The sequence below is a fragment of the Chiloscyllium plagiosum genome, chromosome 7 (genome assembly GCF_004010195.1).
Source record: "Chiloscyllium plagiosum isolate BGI_BamShark_2017 chromosome 7, ASM401019v2, whole genome shotgun sequence".
NCBI lineage: Eukaryota > Metazoa > Chordata > Chondrichthyes > Orectolobiformes > Hemiscylliidae > Chiloscyllium > Chiloscyllium plagiosum.
Window position 1 is genome coordinate 20,276,577 of NC_057716.1, and position 19,076 is coordinate 20,295,652.

The 19,076-nt window shown below is 42.1% G+C and overlaps 1 long non-coding RNA gene across 1 annotated transcript in view; it reads right to left on the reverse strand.

Moving 5' to 3' along the window:
• Positions 1-10,097: 10,097 nt before the first annotated feature.
• The window catches only part of LOC122551388, a 17,260-nt gene continuing 8,281 nt past the window's right edge, over positions 10,098-19,076 (reverse strand). Inside the window, exon 3 of the long non-coding RNA XR_006312090.1 lies at positions 10,098-10,192. This is a non-coding gene — a long non-coding RNA (uncharacterized LOC122551388). The remainder of the gene's footprint in view (positions 10,193-19,076) is intronic.

A 19,076-nucleotide genomic window follows, 5' to 3' on the forward strand; every position in this document is an offset into this window, starting at 1 on the left:
GGTGTATCTTGTGGAATAACTGGTTTTCTGTAGTTAAACTGAAATTCCACGAAGGCCAGTATCCCATCACTAAGTCACCTTTTATTTACACATGCATAGTACGTGACACTGACCCAGCTACCTCAGAGCCGGGGCCTAGAGTGAGCAGAACCCCTGACACTCCTGTCTATATCTGTCAGCAAGGTTTGGGGCTGTTAACCTGGTCCAATCAGAGTACTCATATTCTGTGAGGTCCACCTGGCTGACCTTGTTCCAGTCACTACATCTCTATCCCACTACATCCTGGGACTTAGGTCCATTCTTATTCCTGCAGCTTCTCCTGGGTGTTTTTGCATCATGTCCGGTTCCTCCCACTCTTCCTCAGATACTGGTGACATATGTTGGACCATAACCCGCCTCTTGCACCCAGAGCATCTCGAAAGAAATTTATCTTCTTCAGGCAGTAACGCAGGCGAGGCTACAACATCCACCATGTCCTTCTCATCCTCAGAGGATTCTTTGACACAAGCTGGAGTGGGAGAACTCACAGCTTATAACATTTTCACTGTTCTGAGGGGCCAGGTATGTTTTGCTCCTGCCCCTTTTGCAAGGTTGAAGCTATCATGTGGACCACGTGCTTGTTCAGGACCAACTCTCCCACCTGAATTTTGTACATCATGGGATGTGCTCTCACATCAACCATGTCCCTTACCTATGCAAGGACATTCCTATGGCTTCGACACCAAACTTCGTTCCTTGAAGTAAACTGTCTCTTTTGCTTAGAGGAGTGTGGCATTGGCGTTCCTGATATCATTTCATCCTCAGGTCCAGGAAAATCAAATTTAAACTGGAGCAGAGTCTTTCCCCATTAGCAATTCTGCTGGAACTATCTCTGTAGTTACAGGAGGGATGGTCCTATAATCAAACAGGAACTGAGACGGTTTGGTATCAAGTGAAGCTGTAAGTTGTTTCTTTAAGCCTGCCTTCAAAGTTTAAACTGCCGTTTCCGTCAGACCATTGGAGGATGGATGGTATGGAGTTGTCCTTACATGTCAAATGCCATTTAACTTTAAGAAATACTCGAATTTCCTGCTGGTAAATGATGGCCTGTTGTCGGTGACCAATATCTCCAGGAGTTTGTGTATTGTAAAAGATGCTCATAGCTTCTCAGTCATCCCCAGGTTTGATTACTGAACTCCACGCACATCAAGCCACTTTGATTGGGTGTCCACAATGACTATGAACATAGAGCCCATGAAAGGACCAGCATTGTCCATGTAACTGAGTCCAGAGTTTACCCTGCCATTCCCACAAATGTGAGGGAGGTGCTGGTGATAATGTTTATCCTGTTGGCACTCTGGGCACTGCCCCACCAATGCAGCTATGTCTGGCAGCAACATTTACTTGGGGCGATCATTCTTGCTCCCCCTATGCCAGCCTGTATGGTGATCTGGTCTCACCAGGTCAAGAAAGCACTTTTGTTTTCCTCATCGCCACTAGCTGTTTTAGTTTTGCCAGGATGGAATCTTCTTGTGTCCACAGTCTGATATTGTCAGTAGTAACAGGAAGGGTGTCCAGAAAGTTTAAAACCAAAATGGACACTTCTAATGGTGATACCATTGTGGTACATCACCAGTTGGAGATTGCTCAATGTGCCCGCATTTGCCACTTGACCTCTTGGATGGTGATCCAACTTGCAATTATACGCACATAAAATTAGAGCCTACCACTGAATTCGACCTTCTAGCTCTGAAGGTCATGATCTTGTCAGCTTTAAGTAGTCCTCGTAGGGCTTTATGGTCCATTGCTATTACAAATTTACGTCCACAAAGGTATTGGTGGAACTTTCTCACACCAAAGATGACTGCTAAACCTTCCTTCTCTATCTGGGCATATTTGCGATCAGTGTTTGCCAAGGTCTGGGAAGCATACACTATCAGGCGTTCATCTCCACTGGGCCATTGGTGAGCCAATGTTACCCCAATACCGTACAGGGAGGCATCACGTCAGCACCATGTCTTGCTTAGGATCGTAGTGTGCCAGCACCTTAGTTGACAATTGCTGCTTCTTCAGTTTCCTATAAGCTGCATTTGGTGATGAGACCATTCCTAAGGCTGTCCCTTTTTAAATAGAAAGTGTAAGGGTGACAGTGGAGGCCAGTGAAGTTATGTATGAATTTTCCATAATAATTCACCAACCCAAGGAAAGAACTCAGGTCTGGTACAGACCTGGGGGCCAAGGCATTTTTGATCACCCTCCCTTTATCTTCCAACAGGTGTTGTCTTGTCGACTCTTTAGCCCAAGTAGGTTACTTGGGGTGCCAGGAACACACATTTTTCCTTACTAAGGTTTAATACCTTCCTTGCAGAAATGTTTAAGCATTATATCCAAGTTCTCCAAATGCTAGCGAAGTTTGAGAAGGTTTGTAGCTCAGGTTGAGATTCTGACTGTAAGTTTGCTCTGAGCTAAAAGGTTCATTTTCAGTTGTTTCATCACCATACTCTGTAACATAATCAGTGAGCCTCCGGTGAAGCTCTAAACGCTGTTTATTGGTTATTAGCACATCATCCTGATAAATGCAGACCTGAGGTAGACCTTGTAAAATGTTCTCCATTGTCTCATATATTGATACAAACCCTTATAGCTATTAATTGTACCATATTTCTGGAAATTCTCATCTAACCACATTTGCAAGTATCCAGCTTTGTAAAGGACAGCGTCCCTGTCTGTTTTGCATATAAGTCCTCCATGCGAAGGATTGGGTATTTATGCAGCTATGAAAAGCAGTTTACCATTATTTTGAAATCCCCAAAAGGTGAACTGACCCATTAGACTTCACAATCGATACGACCAATGCTGGCCATACTGTAAACTACTGGTTTGATGTTCATTCTCTTTCCAGCTTCCTGATTTCTATCTCTACTTTTGCACGTTAAACAAATGGCACTGGATGGGCCTTGCAGAATCACAGAATTGCTTCTTGGTCAATTTGAGAGGTGGCCTTGGCCCCTTTGATAGTCCCCTTAGTCCTCCCTTGAAAACTTCAGGTATTTGTCAAGCAAATCAAGTCAAATCATTCAACCCATCAAGCTTGGGCCTTTTGCTACAAACAGTGATAACTGAACTAGCTGCTTCTCATAAGAGACCGGAACCAAAGTTGTACCCATAATCTGTAGGGGTTTTGCAGTGTAGATTCTCAGCCTGGTCGAGGTCTTACAAAAGTGTAAGGATTGGAATCCAGAGTGAATTTTGGTAAAGACTTCTTCCACAATCACTGATTAGACTGGCAAGAGGCTGAAAGAACGCAGCAAGCCAGGCAGCATCAGGAGGTAGAGAATTCAACGTTTTGGGTGTAACCCTTCTTCAGGACTGGGAGTGGGAGTTGGGGGAGCTAAAGATAAAGGGGGTAGCCGTGGCAGGGTGGTGATGTGGGGATGGGTGAAGATAGGTACAACCTGGTTGGTCAATGGGAGGAATGAATCCAGTTGGTGGGAAGTAAGGGAGACGGGCATTAAAAGAGAAGTTATTTGAAATTGGAGTACTCTACAGGCTGCCCAGGCGGAAGATGAGGTGTTGTTCCTCCAAGTTGCAGTGTGGATCGTTGTGGCATTGAAGGAGGCCAAGAATGGTCCTGTCAGAAAGGGAGTGGGACGTGGAATTAAAATGGGCGGTGACTGGGAGATCTGGTCGGCCCAGCCATGCTGGTGTTGATCTCCAGTAGAATTGTGTGACCATCCAACCAGACATCTATTTTGATTGGTTCTAGTCTGGCGATTGCAAAGCAACTTAACAGTTACAAACCAGAAGTAGATGGACTTTCCAGAGTGTGCGTTCTCCTGGATACCAGCCTAAGGCCAATGGGATACATTTGCTGTCTTGAGCCTACACATTGGCAGCAACCACAATGGCCTATCAGACTGGTTCCTTGAGAAAATGTTAACCCGTTTGGCCAAGACCTGGTTTTGTTTTGGGGTTTTGCTGTGGCCTGACTTAGAGTCATAGCCTAAACTAATCTAGTCCCATTTGCCAGCACTTGGCCGACAACCCACTAAACCTTTCCTGTTCATATATCCATCCAGCTGCCCTTTAAATGTTGTAATTGAACCAGCCTCAATGACTTCCTCTGGCAGCTCATTCCATACATGTATCACCCTCTGAAAAAGTTGCCCCTTAGGTCCCTTTTATATTTTTTCCTTCTCACCTAAATCTATGCCCTCTAGTTTAGGACTTCCCACCCCAGGGAAAGGATCTTGTATATTTATCCTATCCATGCCCTTCATGATTTTGTAAACTTCTATATAGTCACCCCTCAGCTTTTGATTCTCCAAGGAAAAACAGCCCCAGGCTATTCAGCTTCTTCCTATAACTCTAATCCACCAAACCTAGCAACATCCTTGTAAATCTTTTCTGAACTCTTTCAAGTTTCACAACATCCTTCCGATAGAAAGGAGACAAGATTGCACACAATATTCCAAAAGTCCCTCTGTTCACAAAATGCTCTGAGTGAGGCTACGCAATTACTCAAGTGGTGTTCCCTAAGCTCAGTTGGCCTGTCAAGGGTATCCACTTCCATCTGAATACATTGTAACTCGTAGGCTCCATCTGCCCAATTTTCTACTGACAAAGCCAGTTGTAGTGCCTGTTTGAAATCTGGCTAGGCTTCAGCCAGTAGGTGCTTTTGCACAGTTACATCACTAATCCCACATGCCAGACAGCGTCTTATAGCATCTCATTGTGTTACCCCAAAATCACATACCTCTGCCAGTCATCTTTATTTCATCAAAAATCCCGATACAGGTTTCCCTTGTTCTCAATCTGCTGAATAAAAACCAATAGCATCTCAAAATTAGAGGAGGCTTGGGGCCGTAACTAAATCCTTAACTAAATCTGAACTCTCAAGAGGTTTTTGTATCTTGTACCTCAGGAAATGTTTGGGTCCTAATAACCGACAAAGCTCCAGGTCCACAAACTATCTGGAGAATTACTCGTTGCTTTTCATCTGCCCCAGTGTCATTTTCCTGGAAAACAAAATGCATTCTTTCCCCATACTGGACCCAGTCTTTGACAGCAAAATTGAATGAGTCAAATAACAGAATAACAGCATGATGCCAGAATTGCTTACCCCAACTCAAAAACAACTGTTGCAAGTGAATCTCCTCAAGGCCATGTTTTTCTCCCAACACCACTGAAATAAATCCACAAAGGCCAGTAATCTGTCACCAAGTCACCCTTTATTTACATGTGCATAGTACATGACACTGACCCAGGTAGCTCAGAGTCGGCTTCTTGAGTGAACAGAACCTCTGGAACTCCTGTTTATATCTGTCAGCCAGGGCTCCCTGATTGGGGCTGTTCATCTGGTCCAATCAGGGAACTCAAATTCTATGAGGTCCACTTGGCTAACCTTGTCCCAATCACAAAATAAATTGGTTTCACAAGATTGGTTGAAGATTGGAAGCGAAGCAACATTTTTCAGACACCTAACAAGTCTCTTAGGGGCCATTGTGGAAAATGACAGAAATTAATTATAATTTATCGAGTTAGATTACCCTCCGATGTTCTCAGAGTCTGAACCACATGACTAGTGGAAGAAAGAAACGAATATGTGCATACAGGTTTCATCTCTTCAAAGAAAAAACATGACATGGCTTGGGAAATTTGCTTCTTCCAAGAAAATAAGTTGTTTTTTGAGATGGATGCCTGTTAGATAGTGATGTAGGTTTGATTCTTTTATTAGTGTTCATGGATGAAATCCACAAGAAAGGTGAACTGTTAAATGCTTATGAGACATGCCAGATTTTGACACTATATTTGTTCATCCAAGGGACATGGATGCTGCTGGCTAGCCCATTCCTACTTGACCTTGAGAAGATACTAGTGAGCTTCAGAGCTGTAGGGGCATCTGCAATACTGTTAGGGTGAGTTCCTGGACTTTACCCCAGCAATAGCAAGAAATAGTCATATACGTCCTTGTCAGAATGGCTGGATAGGCTGAGATTTCTTTCACTGGAGCATAGGAAGTTGAGTGGTGACCTTATAGAGGTTTATAAAATCATAAGGTGTAGAGATGGGGCGTACGGCAGGTGTCCTTTCCCTAGGATTGGGGACTTCAAGTTTAGGGAGCATATTTTCAAAGTGAGAAGAGAAAGATTTAAAAAAGACATATGGGAAACCTGTTTACACACAGTTCATGTGTGGAATTAACTTTCAGATGAAGTGTTGGATGTGGATACAGTTACAATGCTTCAAAGTCATTTGGGAAGTTCATGAATAAGAAATGTTTGGAAGGACATGGGACTAGGTTAGTTTGGGATTATCGTCAGCATGGACTGGTTGGACTGAAGGGTCTGTTTCCATACTGTATGACTCTATTACAATATCAATGAGTACACTCATAATGTATACTATACTCTGTAAAGAGGTTGAGGATTTAGAAGGTGCTGCCAAATGAGCCTTGATGAGTTGTTGCATTGTATCTTGTAGATGATAAACAGTGCTGCCATTATGCATCAGCAGTGGGAGAGTGAATGTTGAAGGTGGTGGATGGAATGCCAGTCAAGCGGGATGCTTTCTCTTAGTTGGTGTTGAACCTCTTGAACATTCTTTTTGTGTAGCACCAGTCCAGGCAAGTGGAGAGTATTCCTTCGCACTCATGATTTCTGCCTTGTAGATGGTAGACAGGCCTTAATGAGCCAGGAGATGTTACCTATTGCAGAATTCCCAACATCTGACATGCTTTTATAGCCATACTATTAAGATGGCTAAGCCAATCCAGTTTCTGATTAATTGTTAACCCCAGGATGTAGATAGTGGAGAATTCAGTGATTATAATGCCATTGAATGCCAAAGGAAAGTGGTTAAATTCTCCAGAGTGTGGTGTAATATTACTTGCCACTTGTCAGCTCAAGCAAACAATGGAATTTGCCAATGACAGATTTTAACATTTATGCCGTGGTAACTAAAGCTGCGCTACAAATCTTTTCAGCAATAGGCTTTGTGGAGAGACTCAAGCAGTGATCAATTATTGGGTAATCAACTGAAACGTTATAGAGTGCATGTTGGCAACTATTTTTCACACCAGAAATTTGGTACAGATGGTTGGAAGATGAAGTACCTATCAATTAGATTTATAGAATCCCTACAGTGTGAAAGCAGGGCATTCAGCCCATCAGGTCCACACCAATCTTTTGAAGAGCATCCCACTCAGACTGACTCCCCAACCTTGCATTTCCCATGGCTAATCCACCTGGCCTGTACATCCTTGGACACTATGGGCCATTAATCACGGCCAATCCACCTAATCTGCACATGATTGTGATTTTTGAAGGAAACTGGAGCACTCAGAGGAAACCCACACAGACATGAAGAAAATATGAAAACTCTATACAGTCACCCAAGAGTGGAATCGAACCAAAGCCCCTGGCACTGTGAGGCAGCAGTACTAACCACTGAGCCACTGTGCCACCCTGTTGGCTAAAATTCCAAATTACCTTCAGTATTGTGTGATAGACCTCAAGAAAGTGCTATAATTAATTCCATACTTCCTGCACATTTTAATATTTACATGAGAGACAGATATTAGTCAAGACTGACACATCTAAGAAAATTCAAAATGACTGAGACTTGACATAAGAACATTTGAGGCAGAATTTCCAGAAATTTGGTGTATTATAAAAGAGAAGTCACAGCAAATGGAAAGACAGAGGTAAGATAATGTGTCTTGCTGGAACTCTGAAACATTGCACTCAAACTGTTAAGGTCTGTTCAGCATGGCTTGGAATGAATTCTAAAATTTCAGTTTGGAGTAACTGAAAGAAGTAAAGAGAACATCTTGTATCTAAAATGTTCCTATGTTCTATGACAAGAATTCTGAGGAACTGAATATATTGGATCAACAGCTGAGTAATAGTAATATGGGTAATCGTAACACAAAAGACAAATCTTTATATGTGCAGACAAAAGTAGGCCATTCAGCCCTTCAAGTCTGCTCTGCTATTCAATGAGATCATGGTTGAATTAATAATCTTCAACTCTATTTTCCTGTCTCATCCCCATAATCCTTGATTTTGTAATTGATTAAAAATCTATCTCAGCCAGTAATTCTTTCTGCAATAAAGAATTTCACAGATTCACTATCCTATAAGCTAATAAATTTCTATTTCTGTCCTAAATGGGTAACTCCTTACTCATATACATTGTTCACTGGTCCTAGACTCTCCCACTGGTGAAGCAATGTCTAGCATACACCCTCTGAAGTCCTCAAGAATCTTATATGTCTTTATAAAATCTCCTCTCATTGTTCTAAACACCAATTAATGCAGGTCCGGCCTACTTATTCTCATAAGAAAATCCCTCCAGTCTAGTGAACTTTCTCTGAATAGCCTTCAATTTCAGTATAAATTTCCTTAGATAAGGGAACCTCAGCTATACATATTCTAGGTGTGGTCTAACTATTGCCTTGTATGGTATTAGCAAAACTTCCCTATTGTCATACTTCATTCCTTTTGAACTGAAGGCCCAACATTCCATTTGCATTCTGAAGATGGGTCGCTGGACCTGAAACATAAACCCTGTTTTCTCTCCAGAGATGCTGCTAGACCTGCTGAGTTTCTCCAGCAATTTCTGATTTTGTTTCAGACTTCCAACATCCACGGCTGTTTGTTTTATTCCATTTGCCTTCCTGCTGAACTTGGGATGCTAATTTTATTTTATTCATGTTTGAGGACCCAAATTCCTCTGTCCTGCAGTATCCCACAGTCTTGCTTCATTTAATGATATTCACCTTCTCTATTCCTGCCAAAGTGTATGACCTCACATTTTCCCACATCATATTCCATATACTGTGTTTTCGTCCATTCACTCAATCTGTTTATGTCCCACTGGAGACGGTTTGTGTCATCCTTACCTCCAACATGCATACAGAGCAGGATATGTCATAATTTGTAGCTTTATTATCCTCTGAAGGCTTAATTCTAGGTAGATGATAAAAGTTCAAATGAGGATTCAAGCTTTACATCAGGACTTGAACACGTACAATGGGCCATCATTCTAGTACAATACTGAGGGAGTTCTGTGTTCAAGGAGGCAGAAGCCTCAGAAAAGACAGAAAGCAAGGGGTCAGACACAACTTCATGATAATGTCTGCCTTGAATTAGAAGGTTGTAGCTTCAAGTTCATAAACAAAAGGAGGATAGAGAAATAAAGGAGGTGCATGAGAGCCCTTTTTTTAAAGAGACCCATTGATGTATACTCTCTGCCGGTCAATCTCCTGTTATATCAGTCAGCTTGTTTGGATGTGTTATGACACAATTCAGAGCAAGTGGGATTTGAATCCAAACTTCCTAGCTGAGGGATAGGGACACTACCACTGTGCCACAAGATCCTAGCTCTTTGTTTACTCATTTGTCAGTTAAGGGATGTTACCGGTTTGGACTGGCTGCTTCATTTGTTTCTGTAACAGTCAACATGCATCAAAATGAATTAATTGCTTGTTGTCTGATATTTTGTCAGCAATCATATAAAAACTGAAACACAAGGGTTTTCTTTTACAAGCATCTACACCAGCTACTCTTAATAGGAATACAGACAATGCAAGTCATAATCCCAACGATGAATTCAATGAAAATCTTGAACATTTCTTTTTGAAAAAATAACCAAAATGAAAACAAATTGCAGTATTAAAAGGGGTGAAACTTAAGTTTTAGTTTAGCCCTGAGAATTTAAACATAGAAACATAGAAAATTGGTATAGGAGTAGGCCATTCAGCCCTTTGAGCCTGCAACAGTATTCATTATGATCATTACTGATCATGCAATTTCAGTATCCCATTCCTGCTGTCTGTCCAATCCCCTTGATCGCTTTGGTCACAAGGACCATGTCCAGCTCCTTCTTGAGTATATCTAATGAACTGGCCTCAACAGCTTTCTGTGGGAGAGAATTCCACAGGTTTACAACTCTCTGAGTGAGGAAAATCTTCCTTATCTCAGTCCTGAATGGCTTACCCCTTATTCCTAGACTGTGACCCCTAGTTCTGGATTTCCCCAACATTGGGAACATTCTTCCCACATCTAGCCTGTCCAGTTCCATCAGGATTTTATATGTTTCAATGAGATCCTCCCTCCTCATTCTTCTAAATTCTAATAAGCACAGGTCCAGTCGATCCAATCTTTCTTCATGAGAGTTCTGCCATACCGGGAATCAGTCTGAAAACTACCTGCCAATGCACACAAAAACAAAATTAAGATGCATGTAACAAACACACTAAAGTGGTACTCCCTTATGTCTTATAAAGAAATGTATTTTAAGTAACTATTTATTTATTTACCTGTCTACATGCTGAAATAATGTCCAGATATCAATCAAACATACTTGTTCAGCTGTCTCTTGAGAGGTCACTGTCAAAATTTGTTCCAAATTCTTTCAGTGACGATGAATTGCTATATCCACAAATACGTAATCTCTGACTCACCTTCAGCAATACCAAGGGCCTACTAATTTATAATCGGAAATTTTTGCACTTGAAATAGTAAATGTTTCACATCTGCTTGGTTATCACAATTAAAGACTATTATTTTGTCAGACTGTGTATCACAATTTTGTCACATCTGGCTAATGTTGAACTGAAGGCCCAACATTCCATTTGCATTCTGAAGATGGGTCGCTGGACCTGAAACATAAACCCTGTTTTCTCTCCAGAGATGCTGCTAGACCTGCTGAGTTTCTCCAGAGCTTGTTCTCTACTCCTTAGAAATTCTGAGGGTTGCTGGTACAGCTGAGAAATCTTTTTGAACTGCTAACTGATTTGTCATTCAGACTTTCCAACATTAGGTATTGCTGTGTCTCACAATTCTGTTTCTCTATGTGGAACTATTGGTTTTTTTGCTTTTCAATTTATTCAGCTATTATTAGGACTCAGATGAGGAGGAATTTATTCATGCGGGGTGATGAATGGTTGGAATTTTCTACCCCAGAGGACTGTGGACGCTCAGAAATTGAAGTAGAATCAAAACTGAGATTGATGATAGATTTCTACATGTTAAAAACATCAAAGGATGTTGGGATAGTGCAGAAAGTGTGTAGAAGTAGATCAGCCAAAGGTGGTGCAGGCTCAAGGTTCTGGGGCATGTTGCCGAACAGAGACCTTAGGACACATAGTTCCTTGAGTAGAGTCACATGTAGATATGATAGTGAAGAGGGCTTTTGGTATGCTTTCCTTTATTGGTCAGTGCATTGAGTGTTGGAGTTGGGAGGTCATGTTGAGGCTGTACAGGACATTGGTTAGGCTACTTTTGGACTACTCTGTTCAATTCTGGTCTCCCTGCTATAGGAAAGATGTTGTTAAATTTGAAAGAGTTTGGAAAAGTTATGCAAGGATGTCGCCAGGGTTGAAGAGTTTGAGCTATAGGGAGAGGCTGAACAGGCTTCAAATTTTCTTTGAAGCTCCAGAAGCTGAGGGGTGACCTTATACAGGTTTATAAAATCATGAGCATGGATAGGGTGAAAAGACGAGTGTATGGGAGTCCAAAACTAGAGGACATAAGTTAAAAGAGATCTAAGGGGCAACATTTTCATGTAGAAGGTGGTGTGTGTATGGAATGAGCTGCCAGATGAAATATTGGAGGCTTGTACAATAACAACATTTAAAAGGCATCTGGATGGGTATATGAATAGGAAAGGGTATAGAGGGATATGGCCAAATGCTGGCAAATGGGACTAGACTAATTTTGCAAATCTGGTTTACATGGACAAATTGGATCGAAAGATCAGTTTCCATGCTGTATATCTCTATGAGTCTATGACTCAATATCCTAACCTTGCTCGATGTTTTATGTTCTTATGTTTCACTTTCAAGGAATTAGGAAAAGTTATTCAACATATTCAACATATTCTAAAGGGACATAGATTCCTGTAAAGCTTTCCCGTCTTGGTTGACAATTGTATAAACTGTTGTACTAAAAGAGAGGCAACCTTTGTTATGCATTATTACAAATGCAATCTGTAAGTTTGCTGGAAATCTGAAATATAAACAGAAGCTGCTGGAGGTACTCAGCAGGTCAGGCAGTACCTGTAGAGAGAACATTACAGTTCAATGGTTTTTCATTTGGGCCTGTTGTGTGTTAATAGATGAAGGTGCCTTATTATACTCGGAGTTATGAACATCAATAACTTACACTTAGATACTGCATTAACAGAGAAAAACATCTCTAGGCACTCAATAGATTGTTCAGTCAAAAATGAATACATGAATAAGAAAGTTAAAAATCACAAAACACCAGGTTATCGTCCAATAGGTTTATTTGGAAGCACTAGCTTTCGGAGCGCTGCTCCTTCGTCACGTGGTTGTGGAGTATAAGATCGTAAGACACAGAATTTATAGCAAAAGTTTACAGTGTGATGCAACTGAAATTATATATTGAAAACGATCTGGATTGTTTGTTAAGTCTCTCATCTTTTAGAATGACGATGTTCGTTTTAGTTCTTTCGTATGTAAATCCCAGAAGCTTTTTTAAAGTTACATTCTCAAGTGAACTTTAACAATAAGTGCCATGTCAGCCCAGATAATGCATTAAAGGTGTGAGGTGCCCAGTGTGAGGCTGTCTGTGCCCCAATGTTCAGACTGATTCAAATCTAAAAAAAAGGGTTTTACAGAATCTTACATGGATTCATGCAGTTTTTGAACAAAATAAAATGTAATTCTGCAAGTACAAATTCACCCCGCTAATTTATAAGTGTGTTTTGTGTGCGCACATGTGGGCCTGTGTATGAGGAAATGGGGTATGAGTGTCTGTGAGAGAGTGTGTATGTGTATGTGTGTCAGAGTGAGTGGAAAGTGGTGTAAGGGGGTGTGTTTGTGAATGTGGGTGTGCATGTGTGAGCGTATGAGAGAGAGCTTGTGTATGAGAGAGGGTCTGTGTGTGTGTGTGTACACTGCCTTGGCTATCAGTCGCTGCAAGGCGTGTCAGAGTGTCAACATCAATACCACCATTACACTCACCATGTATGTGGCAGGTACTCATGCGACTCTGTTAAAGTCATACTCTGCAGGCAAGGGTGCTCTGAGGCATGGTACATTGGCGAGACTGAACAGAGGCTTCGGCAATGGATGAATGGACACCGCACAACAATTGCCAGGCAGGAGTGTTCCCTTCCAGTCGGAGGACACTTCAGCCGTCCGGGACATTCGACCTCAGACCTTCGGGTGACCATCCTCCAAGGCGGACTTCAGGGCCAGGCAACAATGCCAAGTGGCCGAGCAGAGGCTGATAACCAAGTTCAGTACCCAAGAGGATGGCCTCAACTGGGACCTTGGGTTCATGTCACACTACAGGGTTCGTGTCACACTACAGGTGACCCCACTGCACTACACACACCGACAGGCCCATACATTCATGCAGACCCTCTCTCATACTCAAGCTCTCTCTCACATACTCACACATACACACGCACACACGCACTCTCTCACAGATTTATACCCCTTTACACTCACATTCACACATACACATACTCACACTCTGTAATAGACACTCAACCACCCCCCACCCCCAAACACACGCACCCCACATGCGCGCGCGCGGGCACACACACATTCACTCTTATAAGTTAGTGGGGTGAATTTGTACTTGCAGAATTACATTTTATTTTGCTTAAAACTGCATGAATCCATGTAAGATTCTTGTAGTCCCTTTTTTAGAAATAGAATCAATCTGAACATTGGTGCACAGACAGCCTCACACAGGCACCTCACACCTTCAGTGCATTATCTGGGCTGATATGGCACCTATTGTTAAAGTTCACTTGAGAATGTAACTTTAAAAAAGCTTCTGAGATTTACATATGAAAGAATTGAAATCAGCATGGTCATTCTAAAAGATGAGAAACCTAACAAGCAATCCAGGTCTTTTTCAATATATAATTCCAGTTCCATCACACTGTAAACTTTTGCTATAAATTCTATGTCTTATGATCCTGTACTCCACAACCATGTGATGAAGGAGCAACGCTCCGAAAGCAATGCTTCCAAATAAACCTTTTTGACTATACCTTGGTGCTGTGTGATTTTTAACTTTGTACACTCCAGTTCAACTCCGGCACCTCCAAATCATGAATAAGAAAGCTTTGGGGGGATATGGGCCAGGAACAGTCATTTAGTTTGGGATTATGTTTAGCATGGACTAGTTGGACTGAAGGATCTGTTTCCATGCTATATGACTCTATGACTTTGTGCTAAGATGGGTGGCAGAAACCTTGGTTGCAGAACAGATTTAAAGAGGAGAGGCACGTGGAGAGATTTAGAGACAAAATGTCAGGGTTTTCGGCTGAGACTGTTTAAGATAAGGAAGGAGACCAGAACTGCACGCAATATTCCAACAGTGGCCTCACCAATGTCCTATACAGCCGCAACATGATCTCCCAACTCTTGTAATCAATACTCTGACCAATAAAGGAAAGCATAGCAAACGCCTTCTTCACTATCCTATCCCCCTGTGACTCCACTTTCAAGGAGCTATGAACCTGCACTCCAAGGTCTCTTTGTTCAGCAACACTCCCTAGGTCCTTACCATTAAGTGTATAAGTCCTGCTTAATGGTAAGGCGAAGAAGGCATTTGGTATACTTTCCTTTATTGGTCAGAGTATTGATTACAGGAGACGGGAGGCCATGCTGCGGCTGTATAGGACATTGGTTAGACCACTGTTGGAATATTGTGTGCAATTCTGGTCTCCTTCCTATCGGAAAGATGTTGTGAAACTTGAAAGGGGAGGCTGGTACAATTGCAACATTTAAAAGGTATTTGGGTGGGTATATGAATAGGAAGGGTTTGAAGGGGTATGGGCTGGATACTGGCAGGTGGGACTAGATTGGGTTGAGATATCTGGTCGGCATGGACGGGTTGGACCGAAGGGTCTGTTTCCGTGCTGTACATCTCTATGACTCTATGAATCTAAGACAGAATGACCAGTGATGGAACCTGGTCAGGCAGTAAAGTATGCGGTCTAATTTGAAGGATATCCTTGAATCCTCTTCTTTCTCAATCACAATTTGTGTCATCTATAGCTTAATTGTAGATAACCTAGAGATTTGTGCACATAATACAGACTGTTAGTCCAGTGCAGTTTTGAGGGAAAGTTAAATTGTCAGTAGTGCTGTATTTTTAATGCTTATCCAATACCCCATATATTTTTTCAGATGAACATAATCCTCCATCTTCATATTAGGGTCGATGATCCAGTTGCCTTGAATGCTCACCCTATGCCTGAAAGATTGGCGTGCAAAACTGTATTTTTAGGCTATAAATGAAGCCTTCAAAACCAGAGAGAGCACATTGTCCTCCTGAAGACTGGGGTGTCAATTGCTGCGACAAAAAAGAATCTCACCTGGGGCAAAAATGTGCTTATATCTACAAAGCAAAGAACAACACTGAGAGCCCTTCTGTCTTTTGGGGTAAAGTGACCTTTGCTCACTGGAGCCATGGGTGTCCTATTGGGCACAGGATTCATTCAATGCTATTTCCAAGGTTTTCCATGGCCTCACCTCATCTATGCAATTTTTCTTTAACCCGATAACATTCCTGGGATATTTGCTCTTACCTAGTTCTACCTTTTTTTTTTAGATTACATTACTTACAGCCCTTCGGCCCAACAAGTTCACACCGACCCTCCGAACAGCAACCCACCCAGACCTATTCCCCTACATCTAACACTACGGGCAAGTTAACATGGCCAATTCACCTGACCTGCACATTTTTTTTGGATTGTGGGAGTAAACTGGAGCACCTGAAGGAAACCCACACAGACACGGGGAGAATGTGCAAACTCCACACAGACAGTTGCCTGAGGTGGGAATTGAACTCGGATCTCTGGTGCTGTGAGGCAGCAGTGCTAACCACTGTGCCGCCTTCTTCAGCAGCATCATTTTCACTGCTGCACTATTTATTGTTGTGCCTTCTATTACCAAGATCATAAACTCTGAAATTCTGTGGTGCTGTGAGGCAGCAGTGCTAACCACTGTGCCACTGTGCCGCCTTCTTCAGCAGCATCATTTTCACTGCTGCACTATTTATTGTTGTGCCTTCTATTACCAAGATCATAAACTCTGAAATTCTGTTCTAATAATTTATGTGTCTTTCCCTCTTTCCCCTCCTTTAGAATGCTCCTTTAAAGCTAACCTTTTGCTTGTTCAAATATTTCCTTCTGTGGCCAGCTGTTAAATGTTCATACCTGTGAAGTTCTTGAGGTGTTCTGTTATTTATGGTTCTTCATCAACTTCTCTAGTCCCTAGTGACATCCTTGTACTTGTTCTCATGCTATCACATGTTCCCGTAATGCGGTGACCCGAATAGTACACAATGCTCTGTCTGCAAAATACTTGGTGCTTTGTACAGTTCTAGTGTAACCTCCCTGGTTTTATACTCCAGACCTCAGCCAATAAGGGAAAGAATCCCAAATGCAACCTTGACCCCTTATTCCCCTGTCCTATTATTTTCAGGAATCTGTGATCATGCATTCCAAGTTTCGTCGACAGATGCCAATTTCCTATTCAATATTGGACATTTTCATCACACATTTGTTCTCCCTAAATGAATTACCGCACATTTCTCCAGACTGCAATTGTATTTTTAATTTTTTTTTCTTTCAGATAAAACAATCCTTAGCTCCCTACCCCTGCTCACTTAGCTAATTTGTTTTTATTGTACTTGCATTCCATTTCAATGTCATGCACAATATGCACTGGCATGAATGCTCCAAATCGAATTTGTCAACTTGAGAATAAAACACTTCAAGATACTTCAGTGTACAGATGTATTGCAAATTATGTATGGTGTGCACCTTACATTATAATACTTGAAAACGAATGTGATTGGGGAATTTTAAAGAGATCCTTGAGTGCAACTAAATTATGTGACATGTGGCCTGGGAGTACACCATGCTGACACTAGATGTGAAGAGATCTTCAGCATATATGCCACCTTATCCTAGCAACTACTAGTTCTGATGAAGTATTACTGGACCCAAAATGTTGACAGTTTTCTCTCCAAAGATGCTGCCAGACCTGCTGAGGATTGCCAGCAATTTTCGTTTTTGCTTCAGATCTCCAGCATCCTGCAGTTCTTTGTTTAAGTTTAATGTTGGAAATGCTGTCTTTTAGATGAATTATTAAAACAAGGTCCACTTGCACTCTCAGGTGAATGTAAAAGAAAGAATGCTCCCTCATGTTTAGGACTAATGTTTATCTATCAGCCCACGTCATTAAGAACAAATTAAAATGATCATGATCATTTTTTAAAAATTCACTTGTGGGATGTGGGCATTGCTGGCTGGGCCAGCATTTATAGCCTGTCCTTATTTGCCCTTGAGAAGGTGGTAGTGAGCTGCCTCTTAACCACTGCTGTTCATGCACTATACGTAGACCCACAACGCCATCAGGAAGCAAAATCCAAGATTGTGATCTCGCAATAGTGAATGACCCGTGATATATTTCCAAGTCAGGCTGGTGAGTGGCTTGGAGGGCAAATTTCAGCTAGTGTGTTCCCATATACCTGCTGCCTTTGTCCTTCTAGAAGATGATATTCAAAGGTTTGGAAAGTGTTATCTAAGGACCTTTAGTGAATTTCTGCAATGCATCCTGTGGATGGCACGCACTGCTGCTACAGACTACCAATGGTGGAGTGACTGAAGATTTATGAATGCGGCGCCAATCGAGTGGTTGCTTTGTCCTGGATGGTCTCAAGTTTCCTGAATGTTGTTGGAGATGCACCCATCTCAGCAAACAAGGAGTATTTCGTCACATTACTAACTTGTGCCTTGTAGGTGATGAACAGGCTTTGAGGAGTCAGGAGGTGAGTTACTCACTGCAGTATTCCTAGCCTCTGACCTATTCTTGTAGCCATTGTATTTATATGGCGAGTCCAGTTGCAATTCTGGTCAATGGTACCTGCCAGGATGTTGATAGTGGGAGATTCAATGATGGTAATGCCATTCAATGTCAAGAGGAACATGGTTAGATTATCTCTTATTGAGATGGTGATTGCCTTACATTTGTACTACCACTTTTCAGTCTAAGCCTGGATATAATCCAATTCCTATTACATTTGGACATGAACCATTCCAGTATCTGAGGAGTTGCGAATGGTGCTGAATATTGGGCAATCATTAGTGAACATCCTGACTTCTAACCTTATGATAGAGGGAAGGTCATTGATGAAGCAGCTGAAGGAGGTTTGGCCTAGGACATTACCCTGGGGAACTCCTGCAGAGATGTTCTAGAGCTGCAATGACTGACCTCCAACAACCATGACCATCTTCCTCTGTGCCAGGTATGATTGCAACTAGTGACTCCTGTTGTGCTAGTGCTGCTTTATGCATGGTCGAATGCAACCTTGATGTCACGGGATGTTACTCTCATCTCGCCGGGATTTCAGCTTTTTTAGTCATGTTTGAACCAAGGCTAAATGAGGTCAGGAGCTGTGTGGCCCTGGCAGAACCCAAACTGGACATCACTGAGCAGGTTATTGCTGAGGAGGTGCTGCTTGATAACACTGTTTGTGACACCTCCCATCACTTTACTGACGATTGAAAGTTTTAGATGGGGCGGTAATTTGACAGATTGAATTTGTCCTCGGCATTATTGGGTAGATGCCAGTGTTGTAGCTGTATTGGAACAGCTGACCTAGATGGCCTTGGTATTCAGATGTTCCAGGTATGAGTGAAGGGCCAGCGAGATAGCAACTGCCATGGACCTATTAGACAATAGACAATAGGTGCAGGAGTAGGCCATTCTGCCCTTCGGGCCTTCACCACCATTCAATATGATCATGGCTGATCATCCTTAATCAGTATCCTGTTCCTGCCTTATCTCCATAACCCTTGATTCCACCATCCTTGAGAGCTCTATCCAACTCTTTCTTAAATGAATCCAGAGACTGGGCCTCCACTGCCCTCTGGGGCAGAGCATTCCACACAGCCACCACTCTCTGGGTGAAGAAGTTTCTCCTCATCTCTGTCCTAAATGGCCTACCCCTTATTTTTAAGCTGTGTCCTCTGGTACAGCACACACCCATCAGCGGAAACCTGTTTCCTGCCTCCAGACTGTCCAATCCTTT